A 26,567-nucleotide genomic window follows, 5' to 3' on the forward strand; every position below is an offset into this window, starting at 1 on the left:
TGTTCGGCTTGATTTGCAGTCTTTGGTGTTGACTCAACAGAGAATAGGCACATAAAATAGCAGCCTCAGGCTCAGATATCATACTGGCTCTGATATGCACATACTGCACCCACTAACTTGGAAAGCCACCAGACTTTTCTGGTCTTTTATAAACAAAGCAAAATTCAGAAAACAATATGTATATTTTAGTGTAGCTATTTATCCTTTTTGGCTCATCTTCCTGTATTTTATGCATCAGCTGTATACCAATATTCCTGAATGAACCTCTGTTGTTGATACTAATATTGTTATCTAGCATAGAAGGAAACAAAAATTGTGTTCACTGGGATGAGTGGGGATCATTTGTTAATGATCCATCACAAGTCCGTATCATTTTGCAAGAAATTGCTATGCATGTTTCTTTTTTTTTCATTACAGATACAGATGTTTTATTAGTTCAAGAGTATAGGTAGTAGACGATAATTTCAGAATATTTCTCTGATGAGTAGTTTCAACAAAGTTTGTACAAAATCTACTGGGATTATAGTGTTTAAATCTCTTGTGAGGCTACAGAGTTCAGTTGGAGTAGAACTTGTATAAAATAGACTATAATTGAAATCATTCTTACTAGTGTATCAACTTTTGAAGCCAACATTTGTACTTGATTAACTGCAAAAATCCTGGGGGTATTATTTATTTTATAGGGTTGTGTATAATATACATAATAGGTGAGTTTTTGCTTGTACCTGTTTAAAAGTTATGAGCACATTTATCGTAGTGCAACAGATTGTGTTATTTTGTTGTAGGCTGTAAAACACAACCAAATGGAAGCAAAACAATTACAGACTGCAGCAAAAAAATCTAAAGGAATATGTACCAATTAAGCAATTAGAGATCTATTATGTCCCAGCCTAACTGGGAGAGGAAAAGTACCATTTCTAAAGGTCAGGTAAGTCCAAGTTCTCTACTGATATAAAAAGTACACAGCATTCTGAGAGCCCTGTGGAGCTCTCAATTCCTTATGCTAGCAGATCATTTTACTTAGTATATCTGCAAAAGCAGTAGAATACTATCAGGCTGCTTGGAGCAGATTTACTGTCCCTGCAGTACTTGCTAAGGAGCAGGGCTACTGGTTATGCTGCTGGCATATTAATGTGGCCACTCCAGAGCCTTAGTCTTCTGCTCTCAGTGGCAGCCACATCTCAGCAAGTTTTGTATATTTGCATGCAGTGTGAGAGCTAGGACAAATCTTTAACCTCCTCAAGGCCAACAGTCAGAATGGACTTGTTTATCACTTTGCAAACAACAATCAATCAGATGTGTGATCAGCGTCTAGGTTAACCCAGCATGCCTGTGAATTTTGTAATAGTATGGACTGTGGCCTACTGTCACAGTTAACTTCTGTGTTAATATTAGCTCCTTAACTTTAGTAAATACAAAGTGCTCCCATTTGTTTGTACTGTATTTTGTAATAACAATCTACTACCAGGCAGTATCCTCAACTAATGTAGTTTGTGTTGTCCCCATTGAATTCATTTTCTCTAAGCTAACTTTATGACAGTTGAGAGCTTAGTTCATTGATTTTGCTCCAGAAGCACAAAAAGCAGGCATGAACTAATAGAGTTGTAAGGAAGTCCTTTAGACTGATGTTTAAATAATGGGTTATCAGACAAAAGCAGAACTTACTTCAGTTATTGCCTCCTTTGTATGTCATGTGTATGAGCATCCCTCTTTGATGTTTAAATACTCTTTAATTTTATGCAGTTCTGAGTAAAGACAGCCTCCTTCCAGCCTTTTCATTAATGTTGATTCCTACAGCGCTCCCACATCAACAGCTTTTTATCAGAGCTTTAAAATATCCATATCCCACTTTCTGTTCAGTAATCCCGTTTATTCCTGGAGATTATCTTTTCAGTTACAGTGCCTTTGTGTGCCTGTTTTATGACTTGTTTACAAGGATCGCCTTAGTTACACACATGCTGATGTAAGCTTTTGGATGAACTTTTCAGGCAATCATCCTGGAACTAGAATCTGCCACACCTTTCTTCTGAGTGGCGTCCTGCTTTGCAAACAGCTCCTCACATGGTTTAAACTTTTCTTGGGTTATGTTACACCAATTAAAAGTCAGCACCAGCAGTAATTTCTGCGCCATCACTTGTGGCATAACTTACTGCTATTGTACACACACAGCAAGCAGACCTTTACTGTTGAAAGAAGCAGTACAGCTAAAACACCATTCACCACTATGTTATTATAAGATATTCTAGTAGTTAAGTTAGATCAGCTGGAAATTTTGTGTTGTACTGTGTATGGTAAGGTGAAAGAGAGCCTCAGAATGCTCTCTGGTACGCTGGAGATGCACAATTTTCACTCTGGATTAAAAAAAAGAAGTTCACTTTGGCTGCACTGACTGAACAAATGCTGCATTGAATCACACGTTGTCCCTGCTCTGAGCATGCGGGTTGGAAGGAGGTGAGAAAGAGGTCGTTAACACCTTGTTGCTGAAAGACTGATGTGCTCAGAACTACTTACTGGAGCAAAACCTGATTTCTGAGAGGACAGTCATCAGTGAAGAAATGCCTTGAGCTGGCCTTGAATTGAGGCTTGGTTTAGTTGTGCAACCAATCACTTCATGTCACTGAGAAGCCCTAAGATATCACTCCTGATTTCCAGATGCCTCTCCAAAAGTGACCTGTGTCATATCTTGGTCGCCTGTGGAGTCTCAGATTGTACAAGGTGCCTACATATAAGCAACTGAATGGAGTCTGTTGTCAATACAGCCAATGTGATATGAATCACATTAACATCTAGTTTCAGGAGTAAATCAAAAGGCTAAAGAAAAGATGAGTAAGGGACTGTATGCTCCTTTCTGACCATTTCTCTCTCCTGGAAAGCTTAAGACATTACACCTTGACCATGACACTGAATTCAGACTATCAATAGCATCCCGACTTGAGAACAGACACTGTTCTGAAAATAGGTGTAAGATGACCTGTCATTACCAGCAGATCTCTTATACTTTCTCTTAGCTATACAGATGTAAAACAGAGGATATTGAAGCTGAATGTTGAAAGCTGTACTGGCAAGGCTCTTAGACTCAGAATTTGACAGATCTTTTGTTTTTAAAACCTGTTTTCAAAATCCAAGGGTTCTTTAAAAGGTTTATTTTCCCCTCAAGGAGTCTCAGCAATTGGTGCCAACAGGCCAGCTGTCAAGTTCCAGTATTTTATATGTGTGTAGAGGGCAGATGGATTAATGGAAAAATTCATAAGAAAGCATTTCACTGTTGAGATTTCCGAATGGTTTGTGTTAATAATAAAGGGGTGGGGAGAAATCATTCGAAATGATTGATATCTGGATATTTACCTTCTAAAATTTCAGTGTTAACTGGACTAATTCTAAGGCATGCCACACTGGTGTGGCTTTGTGTTAAATGAGATTATTAACTGCTATAGACTCCAGGATGGGTGATGAATTGTCTGCATGTAATTATTAATCTTCAAAAAAGCCACCAAAATTAAGACTAAAACCTTGTAAAAATCCAGAGCAATACATGAGGAATGAGGAGGGAGAGAAAGACCAACCATCAGGTAACAACATGGTGGATGCAGTTGGAAATCAGACAGTCTAGGGTGATGTAAACAGAAGAGACCTCTTAATCAACAAAACAGGGCTGAAGAGGATTTGCCTCAAGGAGATCATGATGAAACTCAGGCTCAAAAAGAAAGTGTCTGAGAGGTGGAAGCAAGGGCAGGTGACCCAGGGGGAATATAGAGACATTGCCCAAGCATTCAGGAATGGGATTAGGAGAGCTAAAGCTCACCTGGAGTAGAAACTGGAAAGATAAACTGGGAAGGCAACAAGAAGGCCTTCTATAAGTACATAAGCAGCACAGTGAAGGCTGGAGAAAATATTGCACCACTGCTATGTGGTGTAGGGGCCCTGATATAAAAATATACAGAGGTACTGAATGCCTTCTTTGCCTCAGTCTTTACTGGTAAGACCGGCTTTCAGGAATTACAAGCCCCTGAGACCAGAGGGGAAGTCTGGAGGAAGAAAGGCTTACCCTTGGTGTAGGAGAATCAGGTGAAGGAATGCTTGAACAAACTGGACATACTCAGATCCATGGGCCCTGATGGGATGCACCCATGAGTGCTAAGGGAGCTGGACAATGTCATTGCAAAGCCACTGCCAATTATCTTTGAAAGGTCATGGCAATTGGGTGAGGTTTCAGAGGACTAGAAGAAAGCAAATGCTGTATCTTCAAGAAGGGCAAGAATGAGGATCTGGGATTCTTCCCCAGGGATCAACGCTGGGGCCAATACTATTTAACATCTTCACTAATGATCTGGGTGGCAGGACCAAATGCACCCTCAGCAAGTCTTCTGATGATACAAAACCAGGAGGAGTGGCTGATACACCAGATGGTTGTGCTGTTATTTAGAGGGACCTCAGCTGATTGGAGGAATGGGCAGAGAGGAACCTCATGAAGTTCAACAAAGGAAAATGCCAAGTCTTGCACCTGGGGAGGAATGACCCCATGCACCAGTACAGACTGGGGGCTGAGCTGCTGGAAAGCAGCTCTGTGGAGAAGGACCTGGGAGTCTTGGTGGACAAGTCAAACGTAAACCAGTAAGGTGACCTCAGGACAAAGAAGGCCAACAGAACTGCATTAAGCAGAGTGCTGTCAGCAGGCCATGACAGGTGATCCCCTCTGTTCAGCTCTGGTGAGGCCACATTTGAAGTACTGTGTCCAGTACTGTGTTCTCTAGGACAAGAGAGACATGGACTTACTGGAGCAAGTCCAGCAAAGGGTCACAAAGATGATAAAGGGGCTGGAGCATCTGTCATATGAGGAGAAGCTGAGAGAGGTGGGACTGTTCAGCCTGGAGAAGAGAAAGCTCAGGAGGGATCTTGTCAAAGTTTATAAAAATCTGATGGGAGGGTGTAAAGAATGTGGAGCCAAACTTTTCTCCGTGGTGCCCAGTGACTGGACAAGAGGCAACAGGCACAAATTGAAACACAGTAAATTCTATCTGAACATAAGAAAACACTCCTTTACTCTGAGGGTGGTTGAAAACTGGAATAATTTTCCCAGAGAAAATAGTTTTCCCATTCTTGGGGACACTCAAGACCCAACTGGAGACAGTCCTGGTCAACCTGTTCTAGCTTGAGCAGGGGTGTTGGACCAAATGATCTCCAGAGGTCCCTTCCAACTCCAGCTGTTCTATGATTCTGTGAGATTCTGCTTTGGTATCCATTTATATGGATCTTATTAACCCCACAAAAATAGGACACATGGATTTTGAATGTTAATGACTCATTGGAGAATAGGGAATTTAAATTAGATGGAATTAAAGGACCAGCTGGCTAAGAACATCTGCTAATTTACCAATCTTAAAATAAACTTATGATAGCACTTGCATGTGCAGTCAGACCTGCCAAGTTTCAGTTATTTATTAAGTATAGTTGAAAACTTTGGATAATTTCATTACAAGAAATGGATAGTGTTCCAAATAAATATTTGACTTAAGGATCAGACAATCTCCCCTATTAGTCTAATGTCCCAGTATTTCACTCACTGGGATCTTAAAATTGTAGTGGCTATAACTGGACCAGTAGTTGTTCAGTTACAATAATTTTTCCATTTCTCTGAATAAAGCAATTTTGTAATTCTCCCACCAAAGAACTGTCTTCTGTATAACCACCTCTTTTATGAGCCAAAATGTCAAGTCTCTGGTATATCATATTTTCTTCAGCCACTAAAGTCCTACAATGTTCAGTGGGCAATTTTCAAAGGAAAAAATCCCTCCCACCTACACCTGGGGAGGAATAACCCCATGTATCAGTACAGGCTGGGGACTGACTGGCTGGAGAACAGCACTACAGAAAAGACCTGGGAGTCCTGGTGGACAACAAATTGACAATAAGCCAGCAATGCGTCACTGTGGCCAAGAAGGCGAATGGTATCCTGGGCTGCATTAGGCAGAGCATCGCCAGCAGGTCGAGGGGGATGATCCTTCCCTTCTGCTCAGCACTGGTGAAGCCATATCTGGAGCGCTGTGTCCAGTGATGGGCTCCCCAGTCCAAAAAAGACATGGACTTTACTGGAGCAAGTCCAGCAAAGGGTCACAAAGATGATAAAGGGGCTGGAGCATCTGTCATATGAGGAGAAGCTGAGAGAGCTGGAACTGTTCAGCCTGGAGAAGAGAAAGCTCAGGAGGGATCTTATGTATAAAAATCTGATGGGAGGGTGTAAAGAATGTGGAGCCAGACTCTTTTCAGTGGTGCCCAGTGACAGGATGAATTCCATCTGAACATAAGAAAAAGCTTTTTAATTGTAAGGGTGATCACACACAGGAACAAGCTGCCTAGAGAGATTGTTGGGTCTCCATCCTTGGAGATATTCAAAACCCAACTGGACCATCCTGGGAAACCTGCTCTAGGTTACCCTGCTTGAGCAGGGGGTTGGACCAAGCAATCCCCAGAGGTCCCTTCCAACCCCAGCTATTCTGTGATTCTGTGATTCTTTTTGTTTCCCTAACAACAGATACATGTGATCCTTTAAAGGCTGGAAAGGAAAAACAGTCTTCTCTATGCTTCCAATATGACAGCAAAACATTTTTTCTTGTGAAAAATGTGATTCATCTGTTTTTACAGGAATGCCAGATTTTAGAAAATGGTGCCTGTAGAGACAGTCTGACAGCTATGTAGCTGGCTGCATTTTTAAAAGCGTTGACCTTGTCTCCCTGAAACACAGTGAAATTTTGGCCAGTATTGCTTATATATCCATGAATTCCAGTTGTATAAGGTGGGTCCTTTACTGTTAATTCCTATGTATTATTACATAAATTACTTCTCTTGTCCTGTTTCACCGTTAGCCTGAGCCTCATGCAAGCATTTGCATCATTGAAATGAAACATTTTTTCTGCTTTCTTCCGGCAAAAAGAAAAGGGGTAACAGTGAATCAGACTTTGAAGGTGGAAAGGGGGAAAAAAAAAGGGCTCTGGTGAAGGAATTTGCACTCTAAATCTGAGTTAGGATTCTTAAAAGCATGATTGATAAATAGGACCAGGCAACACAAAATCCTTATTGTGTCTTATTTCAAAGACATCTTCTTTTTATTACTATAACTTTAAAACACATTCTCTGATTTGTTTATTTTGACAGGAGGGAGCATAGTTGTTTTCTGACTGTGATCCAGAAAAAGGCATGTTCCTGGACGTACATTTGCTGACGAGCTGAGCCATCAGCGTTAGTCTCTATGGTCACATTCAGTTTTTGCCCCTATTTTCTTTTAACATGTGACTGCCAGAAGGATATCAATCACCTGTGTCATAGCTGAATGGTTAGAGCACTGTCTCCAGAACTTGCAGAGCCAGGTGTCATTTCCTGTTCAGTCTGAAAGGGTTCGAATTCAGAAACGCTGCATCCTAGGGAAGTTTCCCAAGTCCCCGGCTGAATTGGGAATAGACACACTGCTGCATGTCTCCTTTTAGAACTGTATCTTCAAGCAAAGGAATGGAAGATTTATGAGATTAGCAAGCAAAACCCTAAGAGCTACCCAAGAAGTTTGATCATTCAGCTGAAAATGAAGAATTTTATTTTGTATCCTGTTTCAGTCCCTGTTTAAGCATTTTGCATTAAGCAGTTTCTAAATGAAATACAGGAATCAGAGCCCAACACATCATGACCTCTTGAATTCAGCAGGCATGGATCCTCCTTTTAAAGCACTTCTGAGGTGGTGGTGATGATACCTACTCCAGGGTTAGTCTGCTGCTTAACAAGCAAGAAAACTGGGTTCCAGGTTGTTTTAACATTACTGATTAAAATCTCCCTTCATTCCAGAAGACTGCCCCACAAAGGCAGATGAGCTCTTTGGAAGGGGTTAACTGTTCTTCCAGTTGGCTCAGTGTGCAATTTGTAGACTAAAAACACAAGCAAAATGAAGCTTTCTTTGCATTACAGCAGTTTGAGGAGCGGTAAAAACCTAGTTTCTAATCTCTTCTCTGTGGTTATTTCTATTTTTTTATCCTGATGACTGTTTAATATAAGCTGCATAAACAGCTAACAGATCAGGAAATTGAACTCAGATGTAAGTTTGAATCCTCTGAGGTGAAAGAAAGTGTAAAGCCATGAGGTCCTCACTTCTGTTGGAAAGTTCTCTGAACAGTCAGCTGTTATGAAAAAGCTGGCATAACACTGGCATAGCGCAATTTAAAAGAGCAGAGCTTTTTTTTTTTTTTTATTAGTATTTTTAACAGTATTACATCTGTAATCTTAGGTGAATACAAAGCACCTCCGTCCTAGCTCTGACTCAGACCTTAGACTGGTTGGTGAAGGAGTGGCATTCATGTCCACACTTGTGCTGAATGTTTTTGATGAGATGGTATTAGGTGTTTTTGCTCTTATGGTGCAGGTTCTGGTTGCTCTAATGGGACACCTCACTTTCCCCATGCCCTGCACACAGACTTCGTAGCAAACAGCAATCCAGCTCCTGGAGCCAGACACATAGAAGCTGTCCAACTTCTAGAAATTAGACAGAAGGTGCCTAACCTGGGGGTGTCTAATCCCTTCATTAGGCCAGGCTCCCTGCCCTGCATCTGATGTTTACTCACCTGTTGGATGACACTAATCCTGCTTACCTGCATATTCTGAATATATTTGCACAATGCTTTGAAGAATTTTCAATGGCAATTTATAACAAAAGTATAATTAATCCCAGTGTAAATCTACTCATCCTTGTTAAAGTGAATAAGGTAACTCTGTCTGGTATAATTCATTTTGCATTAAATAATTCAGCTACATCAAGTCCTACAGCTATAATACATCTTACAAGGTAAAGATCAACAAAAAAGAATGCTATGTGCTGTATCATTAGCAAATCACTGATTCTTTCTCCAGGTTTGAGGCAGCCATCTCAAGAGGGGAAAATGTTTCCAGAATGACAATAAACTAATTCAGCAGTAAACATGTGGTAAAGAATTCCTGGATTAGAAGAATGTGGCTCTTCTGTTGCAGAAATCTGCCAAGGTAGTTGGGAAAACTATTTGGATGCAGTCAGAAAATATCACAAATGGCACAAGAATCTAATAACTGGAGAGAGACTTTTCAAGCATTGCTTCTTTAGCATATGTGCATGAAGTAGAAAAGGAATTAAAAGATAGCTGGTGCACAATAGAAGTGAAGTTGGCCTTAAATGTACAGGTTCCTTGAGAAGCTGAGTTTGCTTTTGAGCAATCATCAGATCGTTGTCTCCTTGCCTAGCTAAAACAGTCCGTGCGAGACATGTGGAGGTCTTTATTGGTATGCCACACATCGTGACTAAGCCACGTACAAGTTAAGGTACACAAACTAGAAACCCAGTCAGATACTCAGCTGGTTTAAATCATTATTGATCCATTGACATCATCAGGCCTTTGCCAATGTATACAAGCTAAGAATCATGCCCTGTGTGTTAGCGTTTCATCCAAGCCCACCTTGGACTCGTTGCAAATGAAGTGTGGGATGGTGAGGATGGTTCTATAAAGCTATCCTATTCCCTTTATCCCTAGGTGCCAAAGTGTGTCTCCTCGCCCAATTTAGGAGCAGCCTACTGGGTGTAATACCTCTGCTGGCTGCGGCACTTCAGCAGCTTTTGAGTCAGTAAAACAGAGAGAGGAAAGAGGAAAGGAGCAGAGTGAGGAGGTGGAAAAGGTGATGGGAAGAATGCTCAGGTAATTAAAGAAGGAAATCTGAGTGCTATTGTAAGCTCTGCCGCAAAGTTTCCTGTAAACAGTTGGCAAACAGTATTGGCTTCTAACTGTCGTCCCGTATTTTTCCAAATCATCCACTGACTTTTGAGTCTCAGTATTTGACTTTCCGTTTGAGTCACTACAGAGCTTAATTTTAAAGCCATCTATTCATTCATTCGTTCTCCTGTTCCACTGCTTCTGCAAAAGCACCAAAAGGGTTCTACTGTTCTCTGCAATGTCTTTTTGGATCTCTAAGCTCCATCATTATTTTTTCATCCTTGGAAGAAAAAAATAAATAAATACAGATTTTTAAGCCCTTTCTTCCTCAAAGATGGCCGAAGTCTGGATTCACAGGATGTTTTTTATTAGTGATGATCATCCACTGATATCAAAACAAACATTTGGATTCTTGTTAATTTTTTTCCACAAATACAAGCAGCTCTTGAGGTCACGGAGTGTATTTACTTATTATGTAACCTTTTCCTTCAAAGCAATTCTCTTTTCTGGGAGGGAGTCTATTGCTACAGCTGTCTCTTGGTCTCCTCTTCTCTTCTCTTCTCTTCTCTTCTCTTCTGTTCTCTCATTTCATTTCATTTCATTTCATTTCATTTCATTTTTGTCATTATTAGTATGGCTTGTTTGGGTCCCTCTTCTTCTGTGTCAACTCTAGTTTTCGTTCCCATAACAATTACCTTGAAACAAATGGACCCACAAACTAATAAGGAAATGGAAAGTTTATTTCTGCTTTGGAGAGCACAGATTTTTCTTTTTTGAGATACACGGCCAATGTACACGATACTTTATCCTAAAGTCATTCAAATTCGTGGCACTCTTTCCAGTGAGAAGCTTCTAGTGAGGAACTGAGCTGCCTGCTTCCCTCAGGAGTATTCTAAAGGCAAAATAAAACATTATTTATAAGTTCTCCCTTAACAGAATTGAAACAGTCTAGGTATAAGTTTTTTTCCTGAATTTCATTTACATAAATGGGATGAAATTTTACACTTGGGATGAACTGTTCAAGAACTCCCATATGCAAATTCATGGCAAGTTTTCATATTCTTGGGGTAGCTGTGGTTATTCTGTAAAAGTTTACATTAACTTGCTATCTTTATCTTAAATTCTATCATCCTGTCAATAGAAAAATTGCTATGTAACAGTTTTAAGTGATCAAAAATTGATGGTTGTATGTTATCCAGAAGTATTTGAAAGTAAGAACACTAGCTGATAGATAAAAAAGATGTTGACAGATGGGAAATGGTTGCAGGATTTATATCAGGCACTACTGTAGTCTGACCCGTTTCTACTATGTTTACTGGCAGCAGTGTAGTATTCAGATCTAACATGCACAATTCCTGTTAATATCAGTTGGAGCTATTGCAATGGAGGCAACAATGAGGGCACAAATTAATCCAATGTTTGACATATTTACAGTTAATTGCATCAAACATGGCAGAACAATCTCACACGATCTCTCACCAGGTTGTCGTCGAGTGCTCAGAGGAGGGCCAGCTTTTAGTCTGTGTGAATGAGTACGGTTCTGTTGGCAGAGGATCTTCCTGGCTGTGTCCTGGATGTAGATTTGGTCCTAGGGCTAGTACTAATTGCATATCTTCCTTCAAGACTGTTGGAAACTACTCCCAGTCTTTTTGGTGCTTTTGATACTTCTGAAAAGGAGAGTAAGAGACAGGGACAGAAGATGAAAACTGAAACAGACATCCTCAGACTTAAAAGTTAGATTTGGATTTTGGCTCTTCTGGCTTGTCCAAGGGTTAGTAGCGAAGTCAAGATGAGAATTCAGGCTTCTCTGGCTCTTCTCAGTTCTTGTCAAACTTTTATTTCCTAAAGAGTGCACGCCTTTCTTCAAAAGGAATTTCAGCAGAAGGAAGAAAACTATGTCCCTTATCTATATATGTCACTTTTCATATAGTATGCTGATATTTCATGCACTAAAACTTGTTTCAGTGCAATCTGCCATCTTGAAGTTGACTGAGTTTACACTGGATAACTACTAAAAGAATGTGGCTATGAATTTATCCTCATAACTATTTCCTGAAAACATGCATTTAGAGAAGAAGGAGACACTGAGAATATAGAAAATGAAAATACTTGTATGTCCCACTTTTCTTCCAATGGCTACACCTTATGTATTGAAATATGCTTGAACTGTTTTTATGTTCTGTTCTGTGATGATATGCAGTGATAGTTTTCAGAGGGAGAGAAGGTAGAAGGAAAGACAAGCCAAACATATGCAGAAATAAAAACATTTCCAGACTGGAGCTTCCTTATTTTTTTAGCACCAGTCCTAGAAAAATATGTATTTTGGCTAGCAGGATTTGCTTAAACCTACTTTGAGGGCAACCTTTACTACGATCACAAGCAGCCAAATACAAGCTGCTATAATGCTACTGATTACACTGGTTTACGTCTCTGTTGAATCTGGCCCATGATAACTACATAACTGTGTAATTAATGAAAGCATAAATTAAGCAATAAAGTCACCGAACTGGATCATAAGTTAAGCCAGAGGAAGAAATGTAAGATAGGCTAACATTAGCCTGAAAGATTTTAAATTAGTGACAGTTTTCCACTTTTAACAACTGGAAATTAGATGTATTTCTCACTTCCTTGAAACGTAGTAGATTTTTTCACTTAATGCTAAGTACTTAGTTCTGTAATGTGTATAACAGCACTCACGTCTATTTTACTAGTGACGTGCTTGTGTAAAAAGGGGGTTTTTCTAATCATTGACTCAATGTATTTAAACATTTTTATGTGTATACAAATATATAGGAGACAACTATCAAGCACGTTTTACTTTAAAAATGCAGTATTTTGTAGTTTGTCCCTTAATAGATAGATATTTGTGAATAATCAATCTATCTCATACTTTAAATATGTCAACTTCTACTTTCAGGAATGTACACTTATTGGAGGGGAAAATTGAATTTTCTGTGGAATTGACTGCGTACTTGTATGAGTACTTCTCTGAAAAATACATCATCAGGGAGACAGGCAAACATTTTGGGCAAATGGGTGTGTTGGCTTGTATGCCTGAGGGCATAGCTGACTATCAGGCACCCAGGTGTGTTTTATTGTGTAGTGCTGAACAAGGGCTACTGTGCAAGGCCAATAAATGTCATATATCATATCAGAGATCAAACCTGGTCCCCAACTGTTAAGCTGTGTTTTCAATAACACCCCATAGTCTACTCTTTCTATCAGGCTATTTTGAGTTTTAGTGGTGATACAGTTTTCCAAAAATCCAGATGGAATTTATTAAGATTTGGACTATTATAGCATTATGAAAATATGACCTTTTATTTCTTAAGATTATGTTGCTTTCTTAACTCTTTGCACCATAAATCCTATATTTCTTATGACCATGATGTTAAAAATGACTTCCCAAAGAAAAAAAAAGAAAGAAGTTTAAGGACATAGCGATGCACTAGAAGTCTGCAGAAGCTTGAGTCTGATTTTGGCTCTGAGCACCATGCCACTATAACTTCGATAAAGCTGTTTGGCAACTCATTTTTTAGGTTGTGACAGTTAGGAATTTACCACCTGACACTTAAGTGATATGTTTGCTGATTTGGTAACATAGCAATAGGAACACAAGCTTTCTTGAGCTGTCTGTCTGGAAACTGTTGGAGACACAGAAATATCATCTAAGTTCTTTATAAAGGTGGCCCAATTCTCAATACTATTTCTCCACTCATTTAGGAGATTCCTGCCAAGAGTTAACTAAAGAGCATAAGACATGCAAATATAACTTCAGTGAGTTAGCACTAGAACTATCAGCTTTTCCTGGACAAGTATTAGGATGAATTATTAGAGTGATAAATGATCCCTGTGTGTCATCCATAATCCCAAACGGAGCAGCAAAATATTTGAAGAGTTAGTGTTCCAGGCAGAAAAGAAACTTCAGCTGTTCCAGAGAAATAAAATTATGTCATACTTGCAGTTGTTCAAAGATCCAGGGCACGGAGGTATTTAATATAAGTGCAGAAGAATGAATCAGATCCTCAGCTACTGTGAATCAGTGCAATTGCACAGCGTGGATTAGATTAGCCAATTAAAGACATGTGGTGTTATACTCAAGAGGCGGATAATCAGAAGTGATTAAGGAACTGAGAGCTTTACCCTTACGACTGGGTTTCATCTCGCATAGATTTAGTGCAGAAAGCTGTGCATGAGAAAGTCAGCTGAGAAGCAGCACTTAGAATGAGATAAATAACTGCCTTATGGTGCCTGTTCTGTTTCTTTGACCAACCTAAGTGCCTGGGCACCTAACTTAGATCATGTGCTTATACTTTAGGGTATTGTAACAATTATGTGATATATATGATAAAATTTCTGACCCCAAAATACTAAATTTATGAGAGACTGTGAAGTACTAAATCCAGTTTCTATGAAAAGATGCCAAAATTTAAAAGTTCCCTGCCCTCCATACTCTACCTAAAATAATCACCATCAAAAATAACCCTGTTTATTATTATTAGGAAGGCAAGCACAGGACAGAGACATTTCTTCTGATCTTGCTATTGATCTGTGTTTCTTAATCAATTGATCCTGAATGGACATGAGTTTGAATAACTGATTTGGTGGTTTAGTAGGATAACTGAAAATGAAAAGAAAAGTGAAAAGGAGGAAAACTGGTTAAGGTGTCACCAAAACGGACATGATCAAATAAATATATCAGTACAACAAAGTGAAAAAAATAAGCTTTCGGTCAATTTGTTAGTGTTTTTTGAAGTGGGAGGTATACTTGTATTTTCAACCAAAAACAGCTTTCATATTTAAGTTATTAATGTTTTTTAAAGTGTTTTTCTTCAATTTTATTTTGTTTCCAAGCAAAATATTTTGGTATCTTGGAGGGATATTATTTCATTGAGAGAATATTGCAAAAAAGTACTATGATATTTCAAAAATCTGCCCATATGTCCCACATCTCCTGTTTCCTTTCCTCCCTTTCTCCCTCCCTTTTCCCTTTTCCCCTTTCCCCTTTCCCCTTTACTTGTTGCTGCTAAAATATGTAAAATAACAGATTATTTTAACAAATGTACAGATTTTAACTCCACAGAAACTGCGTATTTGGGGTGATTTTATTACCTGATGAAAAAAAAAAACAAGTTTAACTATAACCACTGAGAGCAGTAAAGAGAAATCAGAGGAAGTGTCAATATGCACACACAGAGACACAGAGCATAGGCTCAGCATTGTTATTGCTCAATTTTTTACTCCAGTTTTTAATAGAAAATGGAAAAAATGGATAATGGAAAGAACTGGATTGTTTGCAGAAAATCCTTATTTTGACCAAATGTTTAGCTGGGACAGATCTGGTTTGGTTACAGGAAGAAACCCGACTGGCACCCGTGTGCTGAGGGCAGCACAGGTTACCGGCTGCTTCCACGACCTGAGCTAGATGCTTTAGAGCTTGTTGGAGTGTCTCTGTAGTACATTGCTGTCCATCACATAGATGTGTTTTAAAAGCGATTTATGCATGTGTGCATTTCAAACACCTTTCCAAATGAGATGACTTTGTCTTTTTTCCACATTACTTGAAATGAGTTGGCAGTTAAAGGGGTGTTTGCAAATTGCTTTTAAAGTCTATTTCCTGTTACCATCCTGCTCCTTCTGAAAAAGATATATTTAGGCCATTTTTGTCAGTGCCATGTACATTGGGTCTTGTTTAAAACCTGATAACCAGATTATCTGAGAAACTGGAACATTTCCAAGACAGACGTTTCAAGTTTCTTGGTAAATAGAGTCTGTACAATGTATATATTTGTGAAATGTGTATTATTTACTTTATAAAGTCTTGTGATCTTCCATAAATCCATGTTCGCAGAGTAGATTTTAATGCACTATGTCCTGCTTCTTAGGAGCTAACCTATTCATCTCTTTAATACCACACATGTAGCCACAGGAAAAAGCTCCATGAAGGATGTCTTTGAAGTGAAGCCATTGGACATATGATGGACCTGCTTTTCAAAGTGAGAAATACAAAATGTCACTGTTTATTTTCTCTGTGAAAGAACTGCAGTGCTTTGCTTGGGGCCTATCCTGATATGAACACATGCTTGACACTCATTACCAAGTCCTGCTTTTTCTATAATAGAAAAAAAAATTAGAAAAATCCTACTCATATAAATATGTCTGTGGGTTTTCCTCCTCTTCTCTTCTCTTCTCTTCTCTTCTCTTCTCTTCTCTTCTCTTCTCTTCTCTTCTCTTCTCTTCTCTTCTCTTCTCTTCTCTTCTCTTCTCTTCTCTTCTCTTCTCTTCTCTTCTCTTCTCTTCTCTTCTCTTCTTTTTGTTATGCTTCTTCCTTGAAACATTGTAAAGAGAAATGGGGGTTTGCACAGGACTTGCACAGAACTGTATTTATGCCACTCCTGGAGCTCATTTAAAGGCATATCTATGCCAGTAGTTGCAGACAAAACAAGTTAGCTCTGGCCACATTAAGCCTGGGTCAGAGTGGACAAATTGCGAGCCAGCCTGTGCTTGAAAGCAGTCTAGCCACATGCACGTAGTGGTGTGCCTGAGCTAAGAAGCCCTGCTGAGACAAAGATCTGCCTGGACTTTGCTTGGTTTCACAGTGTAGGCATGCTGAAGATAAGAATCTTGTTCTGTAGCACGTGTCTCTGTAGGCAAGAACAATTGTAAATATCTGTCCTTACTCAGCTGGAGGGAGCTGTAAGAGTAGTAGTGTTCTTCTTCCACTCATGAGACTAGATATCATGGCACAGCTTCCCAGTATCTCAGAGGAACATCTGTGCCAGGACCAGAAACTGAAGCTAAATGTCCTGTACAGCCCTTAACCCTTATCACAATGTGAGGGAAGAGAAAACTAGTTAAAGTCAAATAAACATTTTTTATTCTTTAAAACACATAGAACAGGCTGATAAATGGGGTATGAGGCCCATAGCCTTCCTCCTTTTTAACAGGCATTTGCCCCCTCTGCATTGTCACTCAAGAACAGAGAACACCTTTAAATATGACGCCCATGTTCTGAAAGAACACCACAAAATTTTAAGCTTCTGATACAAAACATCTCAAAACTGGCATAAATTCAAAATCTAAACTTAGATGCAGACCCAATGTTCTTCCATGAGCTATACCAAGGACCCCTCTCCTAACATCTGTGGATATTGGGGTAGTTGAAATCCAACTCCAAATTCCATCTTAAGCCATGCTCTAATGTAAACAAAGTTAATGGCTTGTCAGCATGGGGTTATAAAGCAATGTGGGTACTGTCATAATATTGATGTAAGGAAACTTTGAATATATAGCCATTTTTCTGAATATAACAGTGGGTTTTGCTCTTAGGAAAAGTCATTAAATCAGTATGTCCAGGTTATGTAGCAGCCAGAGAAAATATACAATTGTGGCAGCCAAGAAAATACATGGAAAAGATATTGTGCCTTGACCCATTGACTTTACAGCTCCAAACAGTAACTGCCATTCTATGTTATATCACTTGGGTTGTATAACCACATGTTATAGCTAACATGCAACTATGGCTGTAGGAAAACAAGGAGAAACATGTACTTGACCTGCAATACTCAGGAGACTACCGGAGTAGTAGCCAGAGAGAGAGTTTGCGCTGTGTGACCGGGAGGATGGGAGAAATCAGAAAAAGGGATGCTCTCCTGGAACAAGTCATCTATTCTGGTTTGCTACCAGTGAGCAGTTATTCTCAGCAGTATATCATTAACTGTTGGATCAAGGTTGGTTTTAAAGACTCGAGTAGAATTTTTCAGGTGATACACTATGAACTTGTGGTCCAGTTATTGTTTTTCATCTAAAATCTCTGTTTACAAATTAATACAGGTCATTTGCAAGGATTACCTCCTAATATAATACAAAACAATTTGTTTTGTGCAGTCTTAATGATTTCCAACTCTTGGAAAATGAGTTTAATTTACCTTTCAATGATCTGTACAAGCTGTGCATATTTAAGTATTTCAGTCCTCTGTAATCAACTTTTCTAGTTCCCAGTTAATTTACATGAATCTTCTCTGATTTTCTCCAAATTTGAGATCCATTTGTAATACTGAAGTGCCAAAAAATGTATTTTAACTTAATAATCCTTATCCATCTTCATTTTACATTTTTAATCTATAGGCATCAATCTAATATATCTTTTCAATTAGAACCTGTGGCCAAATAACTTTTTTCATACAAGGCATCAGATATTCAGGCAGTATAAAGTAATATAAAATAATAGTATAAAATATACAGTATAAAACAATAGTGTTCTTTGACACATAATCATTTTGTTGAGTTGTCTGAGGCATGCTTTGAAACCTTGCTCAATCTATAACACTGTTCTGATTTATACCAGCAAATAATCTCAGTATTCATTTCTATACTCGGTTAAACTCAAAGATACGTGTGATGGGCCGAGTTCACATAAAGATTTAGACTGAATTTGGAGCTAAGGAGAGATAAAGCATGAATACTTTCCAAAAGTTTAGCAGTGATTTGGATTTGGGTAAGGGCCCGTGTCCGATTAAGTTTAAATATTTTGACATGTTTGGTATTCTATTGTGTAGAACAGATAGATCATAAGAATTCCATTTGTGCTGTTAGTCTACTCTACGAAAACAAATGACGTTTCACTCATATTGAAGACATGATGAATAGATCACAACACAAGTCATGTTAATATTTAGAGAGAAAGTTCTGGACATCTACGTACTCAGTATGTGATAGTGTAGGATCTTGACATTTTAAAAGTTATTAAAGTTACAAACTTACAGGATATGCCTCAGGAATAGGCACGAATTTCATGAGAGGTAAATTTTATTAAAACCTAAGCTTCTGACTTAGTTAAAAGTGAGATTTAATCTTTCTAGGGTAATGTGAGCAAACACAATGGTAACCTAAAACCATGGTAAAAATTAGTATTTTTAATGAGGTTGAAAGGAATGGTGGTAAAGATTTGAAGGTTTCTCTCCAACACACACATTTGATATGGAGCAGTCCATGCAGAACTTATTCCTCTTTCTGAACTGGGATCCTCTGAAGCCTCTGGGCTTGTTCAGTGTCACCAGCTGTGACTGCCTCTAGATGCTCCCCTACAATATCTGACTTAACATGTATTTTAACTTGTGTCCTCACACTCATTCAGCGAAGTAGGAAACTGCTGAATTTCCTTCTTTGATTGCAGTTAGCTTTAAGAAAATTATACAGGTACATAAGTCCCTTACTAGACTAGGTCAGCCTGCCCAAATCAAGCACATAGTAGATCTGCAAGGTGAGGGATGAGAAGGATTTAGCTGGTGCCACTAATTCGGTAATGTGACAGAGGACACTAAGGAAAATCTAACACAAAGTCGATCACTTTCAACTTTTGTCATTTCTTTCTTCAAGCACTTTGATATATTTTCTACCAATTTATACATTGCTCTTTGAAAGCAGATATAAGAGCATCTAGTGAAGAACTTACACTAGCATAGACAAAATGTCTAATAATGACTAACATTTATGTCTCTTGCAGCTCACTTGAACCTTGACTGAAGTGTTTAGTCTTTAAATTTTGCACACCATCTGATTTATTTTCCTGAAGATAGCTACAGAGAAATAACTTCCAGTATTTAACTACAAGAATGCATGTGCTTACTGTTTAGTATGGATCATCTCTGCATCATGATTGGGATTATTCATCTAAGAACACAGGAAATATTAAACTAGATTAGACACACAGTCCCCCAAGTTCTCCTGCCAGTTTTCTCCAGTATTGGGAGTGTTGAAATAAGAAGCAAGAATTCCTGGACAGGAAAAAAAGAAGGGTTAATCTACCCTTCTCCTTTCTCTCCCTTTCTCTACATATGTGGGTTAGTCTCATCCTAATCTCTAATACTTAGAAATTGATTCAAGGACAGAAGCACAAAAGGGCCAGAGATAATGGTTGTCTTTGAAAAAGAACTGTGCTGCTTATATGTTGCAAAACCAAGCACAAAGCCCAGACTAGTGAGGCTAAATTCTGATGCTGACTGCTAAGTTTAATTCTACTTATACAACTTGTTAGTTTGTTTAAGCACAGTTAATTATCAGGTATTATTAAGTGTTGTTAAACAGTACAATGCAAAGTAAAGTTAGAGCATGGATTCATGTTTTATGTACATGTCTAGAATTAATGAATTATGAATAAGCTCCCTAATTGCTCTGAAGTACAGATGGAAACAATCTTCACAAAATTATAATCACCATGCTGTTGATTGCAACAAGTGGCATTTAAGCTTTCCAATCAGCCTCAGAAGTTTAATTAAATGTACTAAAAAAGCAATTTGATACTTTTAAAGCCAAACTGTTGTATGGCACTGAAGCAAATCAAAACTCCAGTTAGGTCTGCAAACCAATCTCCACTCCTGATCTCAGAAATGCCAGCATTCCCAATTTAGAAACTTTATGCTTTGCAAGTTGACTGCCTTGAATAAATACAAGGCTTGACTTCTGAAAATATTATTTCGGTGAAGACATATAGGTTTCTAAGTAACTTTTTAGATAAGCAAGGAAGATTCTCAGGCATTACAGGTTCACATGCTTAACCAGACTAGTAATTTTATATAATACTGAGAGAACAGACCCTCTGTATTGTAGGAAACAGCAAGATGTGCCAAACATCATAAGGCAAGTTTCGAATTTGTGGAGCTCTAGAGGAATATAAAGGAACTTATATTTAAGATTGTCCCTTGGCCCTTTATGACCTTCTGGATCTGTGAATCTGAGCTTGGGGTAACTAAAGCACGAAGTGTAAGATTTTGGCGGAATTTTGGCTCTATCCCTCTTCAGCGAACCGTCAGCCCTGCACAGACTTATGTAACCTGGTGCTTTTGCTCCTGCTAGACAATTCCTGTCTGAATGTGTTCTTCAAGTAATGCAGCTAAGCAATGCAAGGCAATTGTAATGTTTGTCTTAGTAAGTAACGCTCAGATCCAAAAAGGGACTTATCTTATAGCCCGTCTTAGGTATTTGAGCTAGGATTTAAATGAAGCTGAAGTACACAAGTTGAAAACTGCAATACAAACAAACTTAATGCAGATGCCACCAAGCCCCACATTTACGTGGTGAATCCCTATTTGGGGCTGTATTTCTGCTTCAGCTTCAGTTGGGAATAGCACTAATCTGGGAAAATCAGAAATCATTTTAGTTTTCTAAATACATATAGCAGAAGCCTTTTAGGAAGACAAGGTATCCCATTAGGTCTCTTGTGCATGTTTTGGAAACCTCAGGGCATCTCAAATCAGTATGCTTTGAATTCACTAGGCCACTGAACTGACGCCTCTGTGTCCACCTCCTATGTCAAGCTGATCATGATTGAGGCAGAAAAGGTGCTTCTCCATCTAAGCCAGATGGGATACAGCACATTAGGGTTGCATCTAATCCATAAAGAGATGATGCCTCTTACAAAATCCAGCTGAGGCAAATCTTAATGTACAGACATAGGAGGAGTGGATAACTGCAGTGGCCACTTTTAATACAACAAAGTAGCACTTAGGTCACTCACACAGGAATTGAGTTCCACCTCCTTCCTCAGACAGAGGGAATCAGACCCATATTTCCCAGTTCCCAGGAGAGCAGCTGACAGCCAGAATTTATGTTAGGAGGGATAATAGGGGAGAGCACAGGCATCTTCTACACCTCCAATGGGGAAAACAAATACAAGATGCACTGCCCTGAGAGTGAGAGATCTCAAAGAAAAAAGGCGTTAACTATGTAATTTAATGGTTCGGGCTTTTAAAGAAGAAAAGGAGTCATAGGCTTTGTTTCTTCTTCAAAGCCTTATTTTGTGTTTTCCAGTAAACTGCAATGGAGTAAAATTAGACTAGAAGTCAAAATTCCTTTTTATCAAGTGATTGTCCCTACTCACAGTGACAAAGGGGTTTTTTTTGTTTATTTTGGTTTTGGTATGTAATCCCTCTCTCTGGTCTGTAGAGCTATAATTTCTTTAAAAGGCAAAAAAAAAAAAAAAAAAAAAAAAAAAAAAAGGAAAGGAAAGACAGCTTCAACGGGAAGAGCAGAGTGTCCTGTGTTTTGTACAGAATAGCAAACACTCAATTTGGGGACTGAAAATGTTACCGAGCACCATCCTCAGATAACATTGACTGGGGCTGATAGGCACAGTCAGCTGTAGCATTTTCCAGTGTTATAGCTGTCCTGCAACTTATGTTACCTGCATGTACAACCATGTAAATGACAGTCTTTACCTTTACATGGCCTAATAGGACCTGCTGGGCTTAATTATGCCCAATTACTCCTAGTAGGGTAAATGCAGGGGACCATGAGCTTGGCTTTGGTCAGGTCTTCCTCTTAAATTAGTCGGTAAGCACAAGGTATAAAAGTGTTTCACCTTGATTGCAGTTGTAATGTTGCTAATTCAGATGACTGAGATATATCCCAAATGAAGAATTTTTCCATTCGAAAAGCTTTGGTTCCTGGAGGGCAGACAAGTTAAAAAACTGCAGATCTTTTTTCTTTTTTTTTGTGATGAAAATTGTAGGATTTAAATATATTTCTGCAATTATATCTTTAAAGCTGCAGCACATTTCTTTTTAGAGCAACATGTGGAAATGGTTAAACTTATAATTACAAAAAGTAACTATGCAGTTTAAAAAACGCATGGAAAAGACTATTCGTGTCTCATAGTACCTCCCCACCTAACTCCAAGAAAGTGACCTGCAATTGCAGGACCAGCTTTTGAAGCACACCTTAGACTTTTACATTAAACGTTAACTCTGTAGCTGGATGTAGCACATCAGAAGAGTTTTTGGATGCAGTACAAAAAATAGACGGGAAAGCAGGGAAGTTGGAATTGGTCTGAAAGATCATATTTTCAGATCTGCCTTGCAGGATATTTGGCAATTTCTTTTCTCTGTAGAAGTGGCTACATAACCAAAGTACAAAGTTCCTTTGATCTAAAAATCTCTGTGGGATTTAATAATTTATATCAGAATTTAACAGCACAGTGGAAACCCTTTTTATATACTGGAGTCATTTTGCTTCTCTTTGTCAGATCAGTTCTGCTTGCAACAGAGGCTTGCTGTTAATGGAGCTGTACTATATTACAATGGCTCAGATATTTTGGTGGCTTTCATTCTACCATATTTCACTCTGGTCCCCATTTAGCAAAGATCTTAAACATATTCGTAAATCCTATCATTTCAGTGGGACTGAAGCCCATGTTTAAATGTTTGCTAGAAAGCTGGCCAGAATATAGACTCTTCGTTCCGATGCTTTTGATGAAGAAAAATATATTGAGACAGATCCTGTTCTTTCATTTTCAGCAGTATCTTATTCCACTGGATTGAACATGAAATAAGGCACTAATGTGAGGATGAGAAGGAAAAAAGAAAATTTGTGATCCTCATCTGCGTAAGTCTATAGGAAAGGACTCAGACATATCTCAGCTAGCTTACAGAATAGATGCCTTCATTTGAGATAGATGTCTATATTTTTTTTTAGCGTTGGTGGGCAGGAATATGTACTTGTATAGCTCAATTCACCTCTTCCTAATATAGATGCCTGAAGCAGTCCAGACAAAATATACTCCATAAGCAACCATTGCTCCTGCTTGACTGTGAAGGGAACTTGCACATAGGCATTTACACGGTAGGTGTCTAAGGCTGACAGATGAGAGGCCTCACATCCTATGGGTCATTAAGAGTAGAGGCAAAAAGACTTATCAGACCAAGGTTCACCGTGCCTACCATCCTGCCTCTGAGAGTGGGCAGTAGCAGACACTTAGGCAAAGAGAAAAGTACAAAGGCATGTACAAAAATGACTTGGCTTGGCAAGTTTTCTAGTAATCAGTGGTTTCAAAACTTCCTGATCCAGAATTTCTTTTTGGCTTATCATATTTAATAACATCAGTTGATTTAACCTCCATCAGTTTGTCTCTTTTTGCATCAGTAAATATTTCTGACCTCCACGAAATCCTGTGGCAATGAGTTCTATAATGTAAATATATGTTGTGTGAAAAAAAGTACTCCCCTTTGGTCTGTAACTCGCTCCTTAATGATTTCATTATATGCGTGTTAGTTCTTGTGCTATGAGATGGAGTGAATATTCACTTTCTATTCACGTTCTGCATACAGTTTATAACTTAAAGCCCTCTGTCATTTCCCCCTATCAGTCATCCCTTTCCCAGGCTTAAGAATACTAGTGTATTTGCTCTTTCCTCATATGGAAGCCATTCAGATCTAGGCACTATTGATGTGAACAGGGGTTTGCAAGATCAGGATTCAAGTGGGTTTGGTCTAAAGAAAATCAATAATGGCAGAGGAACTACATTTCATTAGAAAAATCCTCACACTAACACCGTGTGATATGCCACAAAACCCACACAAGTATTGAATATATATTAATCATTGTGGAGCCAATCTATCTAATTGATTTGGCTCTTGTAGATACATTTTACTTAAAATTAATTGAAACTGGTTGTTGTCTTAGGTATTAGAAAAACAAATTCCTTCAGGAAAAAAAAAAAAAAAGTAGGTTGCTTCTTTTTTTCTCCATTTTTAAATATAAGACCCTTCAATTTGGAATGAAGATCATGCTGACTGGGGGGAATGAAATATGGTGGTCTTCATCTCTGTGTTAACAGTTACAAATCAGCTGATATTTGGCAGTGATTTGCTCTTCTCCATCACTACAGGCAGATTGTTTTGAGAAATGAATTGGTGGACTCAGTCCAATTCTTTGTTGAAAGGGACATCATTATAACTCAAAATATCAAAAGAGAGCAAAGAATTGAAAAACATGAAGGTGCTTCATCTCCCTGGAGATGTTTTTGTGACTCTAACATGAGCAAAACCAGCGGTGTAGCTAAGCTTGCTTGTTCCTGTTATTTATTATCAGTATTAGTGCAGCTCCTAGAAGCTCCCATCAAAACTGGAGTCCCATTGCGGAACAGCATGTTGGTTTCCAACATATTTCATGCACACATCATTCAATGAGAAGTGTGTTCTTCCAAAGCAAAACAAAACAATGTGTTTTTACATGATTCACTAAGCTTTGCTGCAAGAAATAGAAAATAATTGAGCAAGACTGCAGTAACACTCCAATACTTTGTTATGAATTTTTGCTGTATTCAGCAGAATAAAATGACCCCGGTTCACAAACTCCCAAACTGTAACTTGCAAAAGTGAAATTACACTTTAAAAGATTTCTGTGGAGGACATAACTCTAAAGGCTGACTTTTTAAGTGGGTAAAAGTCATGCAAAGATAAAATGATCTAACAAGGAATGCCCTTTTCTCCATGGTTTCTGACAAGTTCAGGTTACTGCAGCTTTACCCTCAAGGGCTGTGTTGCAGTATAACATATCACAAAGTATTATCTGTATTCATTGTTTGAAGTAGTGTAGTGTTTAGAGCCCTATTCTCATTAACTATATCAAGAGAAGAAGAACATTATTCCCTTCCCTAAAGAGTAATATGGTTGAAATATAGGTAACAGCAAGTTATGGTCTTGGTGCACTAGGAAGCAAATCTCTGTCAAGGAATCCTTCAACCATTGCAGCAAAACAGCGCTCTGCTGATCCACTCTGCTCACATTGGAGCAATCTTCTTCACCCGTGCTCCTCCAGGCAGCAAAGGAACAATTACCAGCTCCATGGCCATATAAGGGGCAGAAGAACAGTCCGTTACAGATTTGATGACAGCATGGGAAATGCTCCTGAGAATTGTAATTGTTAGGGCTAACTGCAGACCCAGATAACTCTCGGCTGTTGGACAGGAAGGACCAAAGAGTCAATGGCTACTGCAGCTTCAAAGAGAAGAATGTGCTTTGATTTAGGAGCCTCTTTCTGTAGACAAGGCTATGAACTCTTTACTGCTGTTGATGACATCCATCAGCCCTTTGACACTAGTGGGACGAATTTCTGGATAGGAAGGGCAGCAATCTGACTCAGCGATGTTGATAAATTTGTGTTTGCATACAGTTATTGTTTCATACATGCACAGAAAAAAAGATACGAGACTTGATCATGCTAAGATGCCTAGAATACTGCTGCTAATTTCAAGCTAGTTCTGGACTCACAGTAGGAATAGCAAGGATAAGAACTGAGTATGGTTCTGAGGATTTCTCTCTCTGGAATCATTTCCTCATTGTCAGCTTATGACTCAGTTCAGGTGCATTTACGCATCCTGGTTCTAATGTCACTGTTTCCAGGCATGCTGCATATTAAATCGGACAGCTCTTTCTTAAACTGCCTTAAGCTGGGTGGAATGCAGAAGGCAACATCATTTGAATGCAATAGCACAGTTCACAAATTCATGGGGAGCAAATACTCCCTTTTCTCTTTAACTTTATATAGTGTTAATAAATCACCTTTTAAGTGCCTATGTAAATTACTAAGATCATAAAGCAGGCAAAAAGTGAGTTCACCTTGCATAAAACAAAAGACCAAGTGTTTTGTATAGAATCCATCTACATATACTCTACATAAACTCTCCAAAGTGACTGGATGCTCCTGTGGGGCATTGATGCTGTTGCCTGCCCATGGGTGTTTAGGTGGCTGGGAGATTTCTGCAGGATCTTTGACTACGTCAGTGGACCCTAAAGTTATTTAGTTCACTCGAGAGGAGACACTGAGGGCTCCGTTCACTGGGTCACCCTTGCGTGTGCTCAGATGAGTCAGTGATTCCCCTGACTAGGGGTGGGATTTGGCTTCCTAAAGATAGGCCTCCAGTGGCATTCAAGACAGCCTTGGGTATCCAAGACATCAGCACAGCAATGGAAGATACAACACTGGATTTATAAGAGAACTGCACCCTTCCAGAGCAACAGCTGAAGGCCATGTGGATACTACACAGTGCCCAAAAGGACGCCGGGTGCTGGTGTTTGGGCA

This window comes from Dromaius novaehollandiae, chromosome 1 (genome assembly GCF_036370855.1).
Source record: "Dromaius novaehollandiae isolate bDroNov1 chromosome 1, bDroNov1.hap1, whole genome shotgun sequence".
Classification (NCBI taxonomy): Eukaryota; Metazoa; Chordata; class Aves; order Casuariiformes; family Dromaiidae; genus Dromaius; species Dromaius novaehollandiae.